Raw genomic sequence first — 18,572 nt, 5'->3', positions numbered from 1 at the left:
GGGCAACTCTCGAGCCCTTTGTGAAGCCGGGAAAAATGACGGCCTCTCACCTGTGCTTGGCACTGTCCCTTTGTGGGTGGTGACACTTCCTCATTAGACCACAGCGTTAGCATGGATTTACACCACTAGATCTTGTCTAATCTCCGATTCAACTGTTTTCTGCCTTGTTACATTACTGCTTGTATACGGGATTGATTCACTCCCCTACTTACCTACAGTTTTAATCAGAATAATAGGAATGAATAAAGAAAGCAACATTGATGTGCCCAGCTGTAACCTGAAATCCTCTTTATACCATTCAGCAATATTCCTTTTGTCAGACAAGACAAAGAAACAAATTTTTTTTTTTAAACACCAGTAAACTCTGTTCTTCCCAGCTGTCTGTAGAGAGAACTATCAAGGAATCTACCCTGAAGGGTTTTCTACTCATGGCAGACTCTCCTAAAAATTCAGTGTCCGGTCTGTTGGGGGCATCTCAGGAACTCTATGCATTTCTGCAAGTCCCTTTCCAGGCAGTTTGGGCTCCCCCGGCAAATGGAATTTGTCACTATGCTCACATCTGCACATAGCCTGTAGGACCTGGGCTTGGAAGAATGAAGGAGATGAGGGGGGAGATGGTGACTCCAGAAGCTTAGAGGGTGGAGAGTGATGGGGAGCCAGTGCCTCCCAGTGCTGACATTCATGGAGATACTTGTCTTTATTTCAGGCTGGTGTGTGTTGTCAAATAAGTACAAATCCAGCCAAGGCATTTGAATTAATTCTGGGTGCAATATCTGAATTAGCCTGTAGGTGACACTCTATTCAAACTATTCCTTCCTGTCCTGTTCGGGTCCAACCACTTTTAAGAGGATGCAACATTTCCCCAAGAGTCACCAGAGTCCACTCAACACCTGCATAAGTCTGGGCTGCTTCTTTCTTCCTTCCCATCCCGCCTCCTCCCAAATAGCACCAGTTGTGATGAAGGAAGCATTTCCCTTTTTTTCCCTCCTGGGTCCTACTCTAGGAAATCAAATGAAATATTAAATTATTAAAATGTTACAATTATTTGTCTGTGTGCCCCATGGGGATGGGGTGGAGGACAGCTTACATGTCAATGGTTCTTATGATCTGGTAGCCGTTCAGAAGTTTGTCCTTCAGTGAATAGAGCACCAGCCCTGAAGTCAGGAGGACCTGAGTTCAAATTTGACCTCAGACACTTGACACACTAGCTGTGTGACCTTGGGCAAGTCACTTAACCCCAATTACCTTGCCTTGTCCCTCCCCCCCAAAAAAACACAAAATACATACAAACAAGTTTGTGCTTCAACATGACTGATGTGGAAATATATTTAATATGATTGTACATGTATAATCTATATCAGATTGTTTGCCATCTTAGGGTGGGGGGGAATAGGAAGGGAGAAAAAGTTGGAACTTAAAATCTTACAAAAATGAATGTTGGAAACTATCTTTACATGCAATTAGGGGAAGAATACTATTAAGTGCAAAAAAAAAAGTTTGTCCTTGCAAACTGAGCACCCCTTCAGAGCTGCTACTTTGAGTCTCTATCTCCAATCTATCACCAAGTCTCCCTCACTACCCACCATTCCCAGTATCATCATCGAGGGTTGAAGTCCCTCAGGCAATCAGAAGTGTCTCTCCATCTGGCCTCCTCTGTGAATTACCCTGGGCCCATGGGTATTTCACAGAGGTCTGGAAACCAGGGATAATATTTTATAATGAAAGCAGTCAAAAAAGCCTATGAAATGACATGGAACAATCTTGCCTCAAATCCTAACCTTTAACAGCCCAAAATTTAAAAGTTGGCAAAGAAAGAGAGCGGGCACTTTAGTTCTTTGTAGCTAGGTGGCCCAGCAGACAGAGCCTAAGACTCAAAGTCAGGAACACCAGAATTCACTCATCTCTTGGCTGAGCTAATTACTAACAGTGGAATCCTGGGCAAGTCACTTAACCTTTCTCACCTTTAACCTGTTTCCTCATCTTTGAAAGGAGAGGGTTGGACTTGGTGTCTGAGAAATCGAAGATCATTCCAGGCCTGTGGGAAGTTTCTCCCTTCGACCTAAGTATTTTTTTTAAAGAATCAGAGGGAAGAAAAATGGCTTATTCTAAGTCCCACAGTTAATGAATTAATTCAAAGCCATACTTTCTGATGTGTCCAAACAGCACTCTTCATACTGTACCACAGGAGCCTGGCTCTTGCTGCTGTGGATTGCTTGAGAGAGTTTGGATTTGAGATTTCATCGGGGTAGGGCACTACCCACAGGGAAATGGTGATGATTATTTCACATTAGACTAGAAGCTCCTTGAGGGCAAGTACTGACTTTCTGCTTCTGTTTGTATTCCTAGTACTTAGCACAGTACTTGCCACATAGTAAGTGTTACATAGTAAACTGCTTGTTGACTGATTGACTCATTGATCCCCCAGCCCATGCACTGGGTGGGATTAGGGAGGAGTTAAGGTGGGGTTAAGGTGGGGCCGGTGTTTAAAGGGGTACAAGCTGTATGTAACTTTGCAGGCGGAGTACCCATGATTCACTGGGAAAAAGCCCACTGAGTGGGGGGTGGGGGGCTACCTGGAGGTGTGGTTTTAGGCTTGGAATGTCACTAAGTCAGCAAGCGGTCAAGGGCTGATGGAGAAGTGCCCAGTCTGCCACCCATCCGTGTCATGCTTGACAGAATTGATGTCCGGGTACCAAGGTTAGGGAGAGATAATTGCTTAAGGAGTTAACCTAGAAAGGGGGTATTGAAGGATTCATGGGGGGCAATGAGGCACTATACCAGGGGGAGATAATGGTTGCCTAAGCTGGAATGTTTATAGATACTTTTGTGAAGGATTGATAGGTATAGCTTGTTAGTGTTCCAAGGCTGAGATAAACAATTCATGAGTTGTTGCTGGGCATAGTTGATGCTCTGAAGCTAGGGGCGGGGGAGAGTTAATGCTCTGAGACTGGGGGGGGGGGGGGGGGGGAATGGAGTGTGATTTTACAAACTGGTTTTACAAATTGATCTTACAAAGTTTTACAGACTGTTATAAATATAGATCCCAAGCACCCCACCATTACTGATATTACAAATTGAGTTTACAAATAGATTTTTAAAACATAGATGCCAAGCACCCCATCAGGAGGTAGGAATTCAGAGACGCCTATTCCTGATATCCCAATTTTTCTTTAGAAACACATTCAGCAGACTCTATAACAGGAGTAAGTAGTATGGCTCTATGCTTCAGGTACATAACGGGTTAAATGAGGCATTTGCAGGCGAATGAAACCTCTATTTATAACATCATGTCTCTGGGGAATGTGTTCCCAGCACCAACCAATTAAGAAACAAACTTTTGGAATACAACCTGTTCCTAAAATGAGGGATTAGCCTGTGTATGAAGATCTCTAAGACATAAATTAGGGGTTGATGAAACAAAGGAATTTACCCAAGAATTCTCAAGCAGCAAGCTTGCCTGGGACATTTAAAATTGGATTTGATTTGCAGAAATTCAATTTGCATACAGTTGGTTTTAAGCACATCTGTGGGGTAAAGGAAAGTTGCCCTGTCCTTCTGCACCTGATGCACTATAATAATTCCTGTACAGTACTGAATCTGTTGTTATCTTCCTGAATTGTCAGGTCAAAAAACTAAAACAAACAAACCAAAAAAATCCCTCCAAATTAAATGCCATCAAGTCTAATTCCCTCATTTTATAGAGGAGGAACTGAGACACAGGTTAAGTGACTTGCCCAGGATAACAGTTTAATGAGTATCTGAGGCAGGATTTGAACTCAGGTCTTTCTGACTCCAGGTCTAGCTCTCTAATATGCCCACCCAGGAGCTTCTAAAGTTGGCCCTCTAACCATGGATGCACTGTTTCTTCCCAAGAACTGAAGTCAAGAACACCAGAGTTCAAATACAGCCCAAGACACTTATTAGCTGTTTGTCCCTGGGCAAGTCACTTAACCTCTGTTTGCCCTGGTTTTATTATCAATAAAATGTTGTTGGATTTAATGACGTCCAAGGTCCATTTCTGCACTAAGTGCATGGTCCTATGACCTTTTTATCAAGGGACAGGAGGTATATGCAGGTATGTACATATGTGTGTGTGTTTGTTTAAAAAAAAAAGCCAAACTATATCTAACAGGAGTGCACAATCTTTTTTCTAGTATTTCTTTGCATATTGAAATATATTTCCTCAAATTGTTGTGGTGTAGCTGAGGTCACACAGTGTAGTGAAAAGAGCCCTGCCCTGGGAGTCTTTAGACCTGGGTCTTCATTTTGGTTTACCACCCACTCACTCACTGTGTCCTTGACAGCTCAGGTCCCCTCTCAAGGTCTGGGTTTTTTCTTTGGCAAAATGAAGGGGTTGGATTAGATGATCTCTAATGTTGCTTCTAGTTCTGACATTCTAGATTCTATTACAAAGTCATAACTAGGGTGGAGCAATTGGGGCTTTTTTCAAGGGTGCCCAATTTGGAGGGGGCACTAACAGCCCTTGCTGTTCTTGCTTGATTGAACACCTTCCTGGACATTGTGACTTCTCCAGAAGCAGCAGTGGAGTGAGGAGGTGGTATCCGCCTTCCAACTGAGGACATCTTTTGTGCTTCTTGTCTCAGTTATGGCTTTGTTCTAGTCCAGAGGTAGGGAGCCTGCAAACTTGAGGCCACATGTGGCCTTCTAGGTCCTCAGGTATAACCTTTTGATTGAGTCCAAGTTTTAGAGAACAAATCCTTTTATTAAAGGGATTTGTTCTGTGAAGTTTGGATTCAATCAAAGGGACACACTTGAGGACCTAGAGGAGCTACGTGTGGCCTTGAGGCCTCAGGTTCCCCACCTCTGTTCTAGTCTATACCAAGTCCCAACTACAAAGGTAGGTTACCCCACTTTACATCCATGCACAAAATCAGTCCTGCCTATATGCATTTTCAGGATGGTAGAGGCCTAAATGTTGCTCCCTATCCTGTATCCTTGATACTTACATCCTAGGCATCTACTATGACAAACTTTGCACTCAGACATGAAGAGAACCTAGGAAGAAAGATGGCAGATAGTGATGCTGAATTGTGTGAATTGAGAGCAGGAGCAGGAGAAGAGAATCTGATTGATACTTTATTTCCTCTGCTTTTCCTGGGGTAATCCTGTTCGTGTATTTTCTCTTCAATAGAAAGCCTAGTTTTATTTCCCCTGCATATTGGCTGCTGGGAAAACTGCCCTAAAATAACCTGCATTTTTCTTTTTTTATTTTTTGAGAGAGATTCATCTCAAAAGCCCATAGTGCTGTTTTTGAAAATGAATTCAGAGGGGTGACCCAGATAATAGGCCTAAGGGCTCCCTGAGGGCTTTTCATGGTGGTGGTGGTGTGTGCGTGTGTGTGTGTGTATGTGTGTGTGTACCATAGATATTTCTTAATAACACCTTAAATGCCCGACTTTCCCGAGGCATATTCCCTAAGTGCTCTTCAGTAAGGAGCAATCTGTGTTTCTAAAATCTGAGAGTTTCTTGAACAAGACCAGCTGGGGCAACCTTCCGTTCAGACAGCCTCATGTTGGCTCACCCACCTCCAAGTGCAGGGAAAACCAGCAGGGTCCAGGTGGGAGAGGTCAGTCAGATAAAGGACTGCAAATGGGTGAGACTTCAGGATCAAGCTCCTTGTCGTGCTTCTAGAACCTCAGACACAGAATTCCCCATAGAAGTGACTAAGCCAAATAAGAAACCAGAGATCATTCATGAAAAACTCCTCAATGATCAAGCCAGGCCACTTTATTCTCTGTGCATCTGGGGATGCCCCAGAGCAGGAATCCTTGTGTCTACCTTGGTAACAGAGTGCTGCCTTCAGGGACTGGCCAATTGTCACAGGATATGAAGTTCAAAGCCCAACTTCTAAGAAATATCCTGAGAACTGAGTTTCAGTTGGAAAACTTATGGATGCTTAAATTGGTAGTCACTGAAAATGGATTCAGGCCTTTGCCAGGATGCTGTAGTTCCCTCCCCCCACCCCCCACCCCAAATTACCAAAATCAACCAAACAAAAAGCTCTGGGAAAGTGCTGGAATTTTGGACTGAAGTTAAGAAATCTGGATGCTGGTTCTGGCCCTGATGCTAACTGAATGATGTTGGATAGCCTCTCTGGGACTCAGTTTTATCATCTGCAGAATGAAGAGAACACCTACCTGCCTGCCCTCCCCACCATACAAGGCTACTGCAAGGGTGAGACTAAATAATGAATGGAAAAACATGATGCCTTGCTTCTGATTTGTAGCTGTCTACCTTGAAACAAAATAGCAGTCTGCAAAATTTTTAAAATGGGTATCTCTTCTTTTGTTATAAACTGATAAAGAATGATGTGAACGGAACCAGGACAGCAATTTATGGACTAACCACAGCACTATAAAATACCAACAACTTTGAAAACTGTAGTAACGATGATCAATACAAAAACCATCCATGATTCCAGACCAGTGATGAAATATGCAATCCGTTACAGAGAGGCAATGGACTTAAGGTACAGAAGGAGACATATCTGTATACAACCATTGAGGGCGTTTTGCTTTACTATGTATACCACACTACAAAGTGACCGAAACTTCTAGAACCCTACTACTACTACCACCACCACCACCACCACTATGACTATTACTATCACTACTACTACTACCACCATTACTGTTACTACTACTACTACCACCACTACCTCTACTCCTTATTCTTCTAATAATAATAACAATAGCAATAATAGCTAGCATCTATATAGCACTTCCAGGTTTGCAAAGTACTTTATAAATATTACATCATTTTAGTTTCAACATAACCATGTGAGGTAGATACTTTATTGTCCCCATTTTACAGAAGAGGAAACTGAAGTGCCATATTACTTGTGAAGATTTTCATAGCTGATAAGCATGACCCCTCAGGCCTTCCTGACTCCAGGCCTAGTGCTTTAGTCACTTGATGTTCATAATAAGGAAGCAAAGTCAGAGGCCCAGTCAAAGGCCATGATGCCCAAGGAAGATTCTATGCCTCTCACTCGGTGCTGCCACGGAATCCCTATAACCTCTACCCAGGCCATAGATGCCCATTTAATGGCAGAACACAGATGTGTTCTATTGCCCACGTGATAGACTTTGCTTCCTGCCATTTTGTTTCAAGGTGGTAGCCTCAGCCACAGATTGGGTTCATGTTGCTAAATGTATTGAACACGTCGGTGGTCCATATCCCCTGTCATGTTGTCAGCCTCATGAGGTCAAAGGCTATATCTTATATATTTATGTTACTGCTGCCCCCTTGTCCTCATATAACACAATTTCTTTCATATATTAGGTGACCAACGACATCTTACTAGCTGTGTGATGCTAAGCAAGTCATTCACATTCTCTGTGCTTTGGTTTCCTCATGTGTAGAATGGTAGCAATGATACCTGTAGCAACGACCTCACAGGTTTGTTGTAAGATTCATCCTATAAGTGTAAAGCACTTTGCCCACTGTTAGGTAGTCTATTAATGCTAGTATTATTGATATTGAAGAATTGGTACCTTTCTAATAGTAATTCTCTGTTTGGCTTTTAAAGCCCTTCATAGTGGACCCCTTCCCACCTTCTTTCACTTTATCCCCTCCCTGTACTCTGCACTCTAGTGATGCTGGCCTCGTTCTGATGCCTAATTTAAGATACGATCTCTTGACTCCCCAAAGTGCTTTTTCACGGGCTTCCTCCCTCCCATGCCTGGGATGGTCTTCCTACTCAACCCTGCCTTCTGGCTTCCTTCAAGTCTTAAACCCTACATTCTTCAAAAGGCCTTTCTTCACCCTCCCCCCTTCTCAGCTCCTCATCTAGCACCCTACCTGTGAGATTATTTTCAGTCCACTCTGCATAGACCCCTAGTGTATGCATAGCTTTCGTGTGTTCTTTCCGAGAGAAGACTGATCTCCCTGAGAGCAGGGGCTATTGTTGCTTTTGTTTGCATCTCCAGCCCTCAGAATAGTGTCTGGCATGTGAGTAAAACTTAATGCCTGCTTGTTGACTTGATTTGGAAAAGAAAAAGAACGATGGATATCTTCCTTTCAGGAGAGCTCCAATCTTTCCAAACCATGTAGCACCTTCAAAAGAGATCGTGGAAGCAGATCAATGCAAATACTGAGTGGTCTTAAGTGAACCTGAGACCCTCACTTTCTTTGGTCAGTCCCAGTTGTGAAGATCAGATGTTCCCTTAGCCAGTTTGCTATCATAGTTGACTCATTGCTGAGATCAAGTACTCTTTCGATGCAGTAATAGTGAGCCAACCTTGTCTGCCAATGCCCCATCCCCTTCCACTCATGTTCAGTAATGCTACCTACCATCTGGAGCTTGCCCAGGTCTGGTGTGTTGTGACTGAGGCAATCCACCTGCTGGATTGCCCCATTGAAGAATCAAAAACAGCAGGATATAAAGAGGTTATCCAAAATGCCAGGCAGCCTTCCATTTTCTGAGAACAGCTCCCAGAAAAAGAGGAGTGGTGAACTTCATGTGGTGGCTCTTCTACTTAACTCCCATGTGACACTGAGCAAATCATTTTCCTCCTCTTTAAAATCAGGCCAGATGACCTCAAAGATCCATTTCCCCTATAGGCCTGTGATTCTGTTCCTTCTCTCTTGTTGTTCAGTCATGTCAGACTCTGAGTGACCCCATGAACTTTTGTCCATGAGGTTTTCTTGGTAAAGATACTGAAGTGGTTTGTCATGTCCTTCGTCATGGTGTCCCCATTTTACAGATAATGAACTGAAGCCAATAGGAGTTAAGTGACTTTCCCAGGGTCACACAGCTCGTACATATCTAAGGTCAAATTTGAACTCATATCTTTCAGATTCTAAGCCATCCACTATGCCACCTAGCCGACCTCTTCTCTCTTAGTACCCCATGTGGGTATCAAGGTAATTAGTACCTGGGGGATAAAGGGAAACCAAGTAGTACTTTAAAGGTGCAGAGGGAGACATATCTGTATACAACCATTGAGGGTGTTTTGCTTTACTATGTATACCACACTACAAAGTGACTGAAACTTCTAGAACCCTACTACTACTACTGCTATAGCTGGGGTCCCAACTCTGAAAAGCCTTTTCCTATACTGCCTAATTAATGCAGTCTGGCCATGGAGTGTGGAACATACCCAGACATTCTGTAACTGATGCTGGTCCACTCACTATCCATATGGTGAAGAAGAACCTTTTTGATTGACCATAGATCTACAACTGAGTTGCATTCAAAAAGCAGTAAACAAAACCAGAGCCTATCCTCTTTGGTCTAGCTTTTCTCCTGCCTGGCATGTGTAAATGTGGAAGTCTGGACTGAGCCTTCAGGGCAAAGACAGGCCTCCAGCCTTTATCTCCCCAACAGGGACACAATGATGCGGTCTATCATTGGATAGACCATTGCCTAGCCATTCCTTCTGTTACTATTTTGTCTGCTTCTTTTGCTTTTAAGTGAAAGAGTTTGGAAATGTCTATGATGTCGTGAGCTTCAAAGGGTCAGGAGAACAAAGCACTAGAAAGTCCAGGAATAGAGTCCAGGTTGGGCTTTGTGGTCAGCCTCTACAGCATTGGGACCCCAGGGATGCCCCTTTTAGATGTTAACTTGGGACCAAGGTTATGTAGAAATAGTGTTAATTCTGAGCTCATTCCCCCCAAGTGAAGTGATATAGAGAAAAGAATGTGTCATGTTGTGGGGAAGAAATATTTCTACTCTGTTCAATGTAAAAGTTATGTGTTCAAAGTAAATACCCCTTTGTGAAAGCTAGTCAATGTTAATTAGTTAAATGAAACTGGGAGTTTTATAACAGTGAGGGAACCACTCAGGAATGGGGCCTCGACATTAGATAAAAGACATCCAAATCTTCAGGGTACCCTTAAAACCTTAAAGGTAGAGATATAGCCAGTTTCACTCTAAATATCATTACGTGGGTTCTTTAAGAAAATTGGTGTAGAGAGACATCACTTTTAGCTGGAGGGATCATTGAAAGCTTCACGGAGGAGGAAACACCTGATCTGCGGCTTAAAGGAAGAGAAAGATTTCAACAAATATTTATTAACTATTGTATTGACCGACTGAGGAGAGGAGGGATTGCATTCCAGCCTTGGGAGATTGCCTACATGAATGCATGAAGGTAAGTATACAGGAAGAGATCACAGAACAGCTAGTCGTCTGGTTTGGCTGAAATACAGACTGCACAGAGTCTACTCTGAAGTGAGGAGGAACACGTGGTTTGGGGTCAAATTGTGGAGGGTCTTAATTGCCAGATTAAGAAGTCTATACTTTGTTTTACAGGCAGCTACGTGGTAAAATGGATAGGGTGCTGGGCCTGGAGTCAGGAAGCCTGAGTTCAAATCCAGCCCCAGATACTACCGTGTTTCCCCGATAATAAGACCTATCCCCAAAATAAGCCCTCCCCTTACTGGGCAAGATTCCTCTAAAATAAGCCCTCTCCCGAAAATAAGCCCTATTGAGATTGCTACTGTAGTGAAGGTGATCCCCTGCGCTACATGCTACATTATGGTACCCTCTGTATGCACCGTTCCCCCCCCCCCGCCCCATGAAACGCACGCCGCGCTCCGAGCTGCATCCAATCAGAGCTGCAGCAGTGAGCGCGTCATCCTGTTCTTCCCCAGTGATTTGCTTATTGAATAAAGGTACATTTTTTGTTCACATTTACCTGTTTATTAAAATTGCTGTCAATGTTCATTAAAATAAGCCCTCCCCTGAAAATAAGCCCTCTGGTGTTTTTCTGTCCAAAAAAATTAATAAGACAGTGTCTTATTATCGGGGAAACATGGTAGCACTATGACCCAGAACAAGTCACTTAACCCTGTTTGCCTCAATTTCTTCATCTGTAAAATGAGATGGAGAAGCAAACCACTCTAGTATCTTTGTCCAGAAAACCCCGGTGGGGTCACAAAGAGTCAGACAAGAGAGAAATGACTGAACAACAACAATAATTTTGTCTTATAGGTGATTGGAAGCCACCAACACTTTTCCAATAGAGAAGAGAGAGACTGTGGCAGGGCCAACAAAACTTTAACTTCTGCAGTGCATCCCATGTTCAATTTCTTATTCAGTAGAATGCTGCATACAAGGATGGCAGGAGTGACCTGGAACCTGCTTGAACCAGTCCATGAGAGCCAGTTGTTAAATTTTCGCTATTAAAAACTTGGACTTACATGACCTGATGCATGGCAAAGTGAACAGAACCGGGAGAACGTTGTACACGGTAACAGCAATGTTGTTCAATGAAGAACTGTGAAAGACTTAGCTATTCTCAGCACTACAAGGATTCAAGACAATCCCAAAGGGCTAATGACGAAGCATGCTACCCCTTCCAGAGAAAGAGCTGGTATTGATGGAACAGCTGTTGTCCTTCATGCTTGAAGAGGACCAAAATGACATCACTGTGCTAGAGCCAAGTTTCAGTGTATCCAGCTGGCTGTTCAGATCATATGAGCTTGGGATGCTCTGCCACAAGTCAGGCACAAATCATCCGTGTGAACATTGGAGGCAGATTCTCTAAATCTGCACATCTTGCATCTCCTTTGAGTTGTTTCAGTCCTGCTTTGATCATAGAACACAGTACCTTCTCTGATGTGGGCACACCATGCTAAGCAGTCCTGTGCCAGTGTCTCCCATGTCACACAATCAATTCCAAAGTTCTTGAGAGAGACCTTGAAAGTATCCTTATAGTGCTTCTTCTCACCACCGTGTGAATGCTTTCCCTGTGTGAGTTCTCCATAAAATAGTCTTTTTGCTAAGTGTACGTTTTGCATTTGAACAACATGGCCAGCCCGTCTGAGTTGCACTCTCTGAAGCAGAGTTTCAATGCTTGGCAGCTTAGTGCAAATAAGGACCTCAATGTCTGGTACCTTATCCTGCCAAGTGATCTTCAAAATCTTCCTAAGACAATTCAGATGGAAGCGATTCAGTTTCCTGGCATGGTGCTGTTATACTGTCCAGGTTTTGCAGGCATACAACAAGGTCAGCACAATGGCTCTGTAGACCTTCAGTTTGGTAGTCAGTCTAATACCTTTTCTCTCCCATACTTTCCTTCAGAACCTCCCAAATACTGAGCTGACTCTGGCAATGTGTGTGTCAACATCATTATCAATGTGTATATCCCAGGAAAGTACACTACCAAGGTAAGTGAACTTATCCACAGCATTCAAAACCGCATTTGCTGTAACTGGTGGTTCCACTTATGGATGGTGTGGTTGTGGCTGATGGAGGACCTGTGTTTTCTTGGTGTTAACTGTTAGGCCAAAATTAGCACAAACAGCAGAGAATCTATCCATACTTTGTTGCATCTCAGCTTCAGAGACTGCATTGAGTGCACAATCATCTGCAAACAGAAAGTCATGCACCAATACTCCCTCCACTGTAGTGTTGACGTGTAGCCTTTTCAAGTTAAAGAATTTACCATCAGTGAGTTAGCTGACCTTGATGTCGTGTTCATCCTCATTGAAGGCATTTGACAACATGACTGAAAATATCATGCTAAAAAGCATAGGAACAAGCACACAGCCTCATTTCACCCCACTGGTGGCTGGGAAAACACAAAAACATTAAGCATGCTATTTTCTCTTCCTTCTTTCTTTCTCTTTCTTTTTCTTTTATTCAAGTCTTCTTGTACACAATGACTAATACAGAAATGTTTTACACAATTGCACAAGTATAATCTGTATCAGATTGCTTACTGTCACAGGGTGAGAGAAGGGGAGGGGAAGAAGGGAGGGATAGAATCTAGAACTCAAAACTTTAAATAAAAATCTTTTTAAATTGGGGAAAAAATTTTCACTGTTAGCAATTCTGCCTCAAAACAGCAAGTGTTACAAATCAGGGCTTTATTTATTGTTTAGTTGATTGTCTAGACTTAAGAAAGTAATGTAGAAATATTATTAACATAGATTAAACTTATGAATGTATCATATTTTTCAGAGAGCCAGTTGTTAAACATTTACCAGCACATCTCTGGTCGTAGAACAAAGAGTTCAGGGTACAACTTCCAGGAAGAAATGTTCAGAGTTTTGAGTTTGGGCTAAAAAACCTCAGGTTGCTTAGATGGGAGTCATGATAGTAGATACAGGCCTTTATGAGGCTGCCCTCCAATACACTCCCCCCCCCAACCAATTCTTCTGAGAGCAAGAGGGGGTGAAATTTGATGGAAAGGCCAGTCAAGAGATCTGGGATTCTATTCCCAGCTCAACCACTAATTATATGACCTTGGGAAAGTCGCAAACCCTCTGGGGATTAGTTTCCTCATCTGTAGAATGGGGCTAACATTTACCTGTCCTACCTACCTCACAAGGACATTGTGATAGTCAGATGAGACCACAAGTGGGAAAACATTTTGAAATAGTTTTGAAATGCTCTATAAATAGAATCAGAATGATTATGTCAGTGGATAACTTAAGAGGTGATTTCACCTAACCCCTTCAATTTTAATAAGACCCAGAAAAGGGAAGTAAATTACCCAGGATTTTCCTGGTTTCTAGTTCAATATGGTCCATATTCTATCACACAGTCTATGCCTAAGTTTTTCCATCTGTTACATTGAGATAATACTTGCCTTACTTTATATTGTTGCAATTTTGTGAGACTCAAATGATCAATAAATGTGAAATTTCTTTGGAAATGAATTTTTTTTAAGTGCTCTAACAAGGTAAAGGAAGACCATCCCAAGGAAAGTGATAAGAACCGAGAACAGTGTATTGTAGGTGAGAGTCCTTTGGTTAATATCTTTGAAAACTTAAATTCTACACTCTAAGAGTACAAAATCTTTTCCTTTTTCTTTCTCATATACTTTTTTTTTTTTTTTGCCTTCCTTCAGTTCACTAGGTCTAAAGGATTGGTGGGCAGAGAGCCCAAGTTGGGACAGTGAGGGTAGGAGACTAATCATGTAGTTATAGGTGATGACCACTAGGGGCCAGACTTTAACATCTGTCAGATTACCAATAAAATTAACATGGAGAAAGGGGACATTGGGACCTGGTGTGCCAAACTGGTAACTGCTTAAATTCATAGGATTAGAATGGACCTCAGAAATCTTCCAGGATAACTCTTTCATCTTCCAGATAAGGAAACTGAGGCACAGGTGGGTTAAAGTGCCATTCTCATGATTATACAGTTTGTGCAGCTCTAAGGTGGGGTTTGAATGCTGTAGAGGGGCTAGCTTAGGAAATCCCATCTGTATTCCCCCATCACTCTCTTTCACATTTTCCATGACTCCAAAGCTGCCTCATCCCCCTTCTAGCTGTGGGGGTCTTCGGAGATGCTTGAACCTTGAAAAGACCAGAGGAATCTGGGTAGAGAAACTTGTGACCTTGTGGAATGTTTTGAACACCCCCTAAGCAGAATTCTCCCTAGGATACCACAAATCACAGGGCCCTTGGCTTTGGTTGCCATGTCTCCAGCCCTTGATGGTTGGGCAGTGATTCAGGGAAGCAGCTGGTAGAAGGCTCCACCAGCTGGTGCCAAAAAAGGCCTAAGATGATTAGCCCATAAATCTCTTTCCTTCCTCCCCTCTGCTATCATCATTTGATCACATTCAGCTCAATGTCCAGATCTTTTTGAGACCTGACTCTGAAATACAGTATACTAGCTATCCTTCCTGTCTTTGATTCATATGCAAATTTGATAAGCATTCCATTAATGTGTTTATCCTAGTCACTGATAAAAATGTTAAACAATACAGGAGAAGTACAGATCCCTGGGACATTCCACTGGAGACCTCCTATCATCCATTGTAGCTACCATTGCTACTATCCAATATAACTGTTCAGTCATTTCAGCTGTGTCAGACTTTTTGTGACCCTTTTTGGGGGTTTTCTTGGCAAGGATACTGGAATGGTTTGCTCTTTCCTTCTCTAGCTCACTTTAAAGGTGAAGAAACTGAGGCAGAGTTAAGTGACTTTCCCAGGGTCACACAGTTACTGAATGTCAGAGGCCAGATTTGAAATCAGATTTTCCTGACTCCAGACCCAGTGCTCTATCATTAATTCAGCTGAGCCATCCAATCAACTTAGAATCCATCTAATTGTGATATCTGGTCCACATATTGCCATCAAGAATAGTATGCAATACTTTATCAAACACCTGACTAAAATCAAGGAGAATTAGATCTAGGAAATTCTTTTGGTCTATCAGTTTAATAAACTTGTTTTTTTAAAAAAAGGAAATAAGATTATACTGGCATGGCATATTCTTAATGAAGCTATGTTGACTCTGTGATCATTGCTTTTTCTAGATATTCATTGACCATCCTTTTAATGATCCACACTGCAGGTATGACAAAGAGGGTTCCTTATAGCTGTTAATTGCTGGGATGGTGTAGTGGATTTGGTATCCAAAACCCTGGGTTCAAATTTCAGTTTAGGTACCTATTACCTGTGTGACCTTGAACAAATAATAACTTTTCTGGGTCTCAGTTTCCTCACATACAGAATGAGAAGGTTTGACTAAATCACTAAAAATCCCTTCCAACTCTAAATCTCTTTCCCCTCCCCTACTGGGTAACAGTGACTTTTCCCTTCTCAGGTTTCTCATAGCAATTTGCCTGGATCTCTCCTTCACACTTATCTCACTGTCTCATTTCATGGTTATTTCTGTATGTGTCTTTCCCACCCCCTGCCATTATAAACTGCTTGAGATAGGATAGATGTATCTCTGATCTCCAGTGATACACAATATCATGCCTACTCTTACTCATAATGTATGCTTATAAATGTTCATTGAAAAGAATTAAATTAGTATTGGTGATATATGAGAAAAGGAACATAGTCAACAAATGAAGCTGACACAGGAATTACAGAGATGACAAGGTTATTCATTCATTTGTTTCTTTGTGTACTTATTTGCAGATGAGGAAACTAGGTCCCATTGAGGTAAAACAGCTCCTGCAAGGTCATGAAGTGGCAGAGTTAGTTTACCAATGAGATCTTCTGACTCCCCCACCCACATTGTTTTTCCCACTATTACATTTCGCTGGATCTATGATCTTCTCCATAAGGACACTTACTCTCTCCACAGGTTAAGACCACAATCTACCCACAACTTTTCATCTTGTTTGACTGTTGTTTTTGTCTTCCCATAAATCCTTCACGTACAGTCCACCCAACCCCAGCCGGATTGGGGACATTTTTGTAGGTTCCTTTATATTTCAGGGATATGAATGGAATACCGGACTGTTAATTTATCTTTCCATGTCACGGTGTGACTAACTTGTCCAGTCAATTGATTTTTTTTTTTTTTTTGCTTTTTGGAAGGCAATTGGGGTTAAGTGACTTGCCCAAAGTCACATGGCTAGTTTTGCATTAAGTATCTGAGATCACATTTTGAACTCAGGTCCTCCTGACTCCAGGGCCAGTACTCTATTCACTGTGCCACCTAGCCGCCCCAAGTCAATTGATTTTTGATAAGCCCTTCTTGAACCTTTCTCCTGCCCAATGCTCCATTGGTAGTGAGTTCTGCCTGCTTCCATCTCCTCTGGGCCTCTTCACTGCCCTTTGAGTGGCCCTCAATTTTAAGCTTCTGGAGACTAACTAGACAGAGTCTGAGCTCCCATTGCATATGAAGTTTTCTAGAATCTTTCTTTTCTTTATTTCTGTTCTTGAATAAGACAGACAGGAATTTTGATCCATAGGCCTCTCAGAAAAGAAAATGTCAGTAAAGTGTTGTAGAAGACTAAGGATGAAGTGTGTTACCCACCTCTCTATAAAGTGAAGAATGAGACATATGTTTTCAGGCATGGCCAATGGGGGAATTTGTTGGAGGGTTGGGGGTTTTTTGGGTTTTTTTACTATGCTGTGTATTACAATACTCTTTTCAATGGTGGAGGTAGAAGGGACAAAAGGAGTGGTGAAAGGGTTGTCTCTCCCCTGAAAAAAAGTCCAATTACCAAGCACTTCTTAAGTACTTAGTAATATCCCAAGCATTGTGATAAGCACTGGGAATAGAAATAGAGGCAAATGAAACACAGTCCCTGACCTCAAGGAGCTTCCCCCTTCTAATAAAGGAAGATAGCTGATAAAGAGCTTGGGGGGAGGGAGTAGGCATCCATACAGGGGCTTCAGAGAGTCAGGAGCAAAGCCCAGAGAAGAATAAGGGATGGCATATATATATATATGAATGGCTCCCTTAAAATGGAGATTCTGGAAGAACTAAGCAATAGGAGGAAGGGGATTCGGGGACCAAAGTTTGTTTCTGGGTGAGAAAATCAGGAGATGGAAGGATCTTCTAGGGTCAGAAGGCTCCTGGATAATGGTAGAGAAAAAAGTCCAGAGAGTCAGGAGCTGAGTCCAGAGAGGAATGAAGGAGAAAAAGGAAAAAGAAAAGAAAGAAAAGAGGATCACTGAAGCATTTTTTTAGTGCACAGAGAACAGAGAGGAGGTCAGAAGGAAACACAGATAAACAAGATAACTTCAAAAATTCTGTGTTAAATTTGTCATGAGCGTAAAAGAAAAAGTAAGCTATACATAATGGAGAGTTGTATTTTCATATACAGTCCTTTCTGTTCTGCTTCGTATAGGGAAATGCTCATTTTAGTTGGTGTTTAAGTTAAGAATTTTTTATTAAATGAAGTGGCAAAAAAGGAAAAAAAAAAAAGGCAGGAAGCCCTTACCCCCAACACACATACCCCACCTTGTTGTGAATTTTAAAATTCTGAATTCTAGTCCCTTTTCACCTACCATTTTGCTGTTTATTCTTGGACCAATTAGCCTCTCTGAACCATAGCTTCTTTCAAGGATCAGTTCCTAAAGGAGGTTTTAATGAAACCCTCCACTGAATTTCTCAGTTGCCCTGTCCCTAAAATGAGGGAAATCATGCCTATTCCTTCTTGATCAGGATGAAGACTAAGAGCCAGCAATGCTGCTTGGTGTAAAGAAGGGAGCTGGGTTTGGAATGAAAAGATTCAACACTGTGTAACTACTTACTACCTCGGTGACTGGACAAGTAACTTCCCCCTCTCTTAATTTCAGTTGCTTCATCTCAAAAATAAAATGAGAGAATGGAACTGGAGAGTTTCTAAGGTCCCTGTGAGTCCTTGTGGTCCTAAGTATCACCGTTTGCCAGATATTCCTCACTAAAAAGAACCTCCTCCCCTACTTCTCTTCTCCCTCTTCCTCTTCCTCCTCCCTCCTCTTCCTTCTCTTCCTCCTTCTCCCTCCTCCTCCCTCCTCTAGGGGGCAACCACCCCTTGCTCTCAAGCCAACTGTCTTAAGTCCTCAAACGACCCCCACCCCCACCCCAGCCAAGTATTAATCAATAACTATTTCTTTCAGGGATCATTTGCATTCAAACAGAGGATTATTAAAGGAACGCCTTTGGGACCCAAAAGAAACAAGAATTCTTAGAGAATTTCGGGTACCTAAACTGCCTGTGTAGCCAAAGGAGGAGGGGGGAGGGCCTGGAAGCTCCTGGAATCACTCTACCAAAGCAACTGCCTGTTACTAAGGCCAACCCTGGGTCAGGAAGAAGGGAACTTTGGATTGGGGAGGAGGAGAAAGAAAGGGGGTTTTAAAAATACTTTAAAGAAACCTAACCCTGCCTTTCATTTAAATAAGGAGAACTTTGATTC

The 18,572-nt window shown here is 42.3% G+C and overlaps 1 protein-coding gene across 1 annotated transcript in view; it reads left to right on the top strand.

The window, feature by feature from the left end:
• The first annotated feature begins 12,046 nt into the window (after positions 1-12,046).
• Positions 12,047-18,572, top strand: part of CRYGN (crystallin gamma N) — a 28,316-nt gene continuing 21,790 nt past the window's right edge. Inside the window, exon 1 of the mRNA XM_069084929.1 lies at positions 12,047-12,138. The gene's annotated coding sequence lies outside the window, so the exon portion shown is untranslated. The remainder of the gene's footprint in view (positions 12,139-18,572) is intronic.

Source organism: Petaurus breviceps, unplaced genomic scaffold, assembly GCF_028583685.1.
Source record: "Petaurus breviceps papuanus isolate PSGF00001 unplaced genomic scaffold, PetGlider_PUasm1.0 115, whole genome shotgun sequence".
NCBI lineage: Eukaryota > Metazoa > Chordata > Mammalia > Diprotodontia > Petauridae > Petaurus > Petaurus breviceps.
This window is presented reverse-complemented; position numbering and strand designations above follow the sequence as displayed.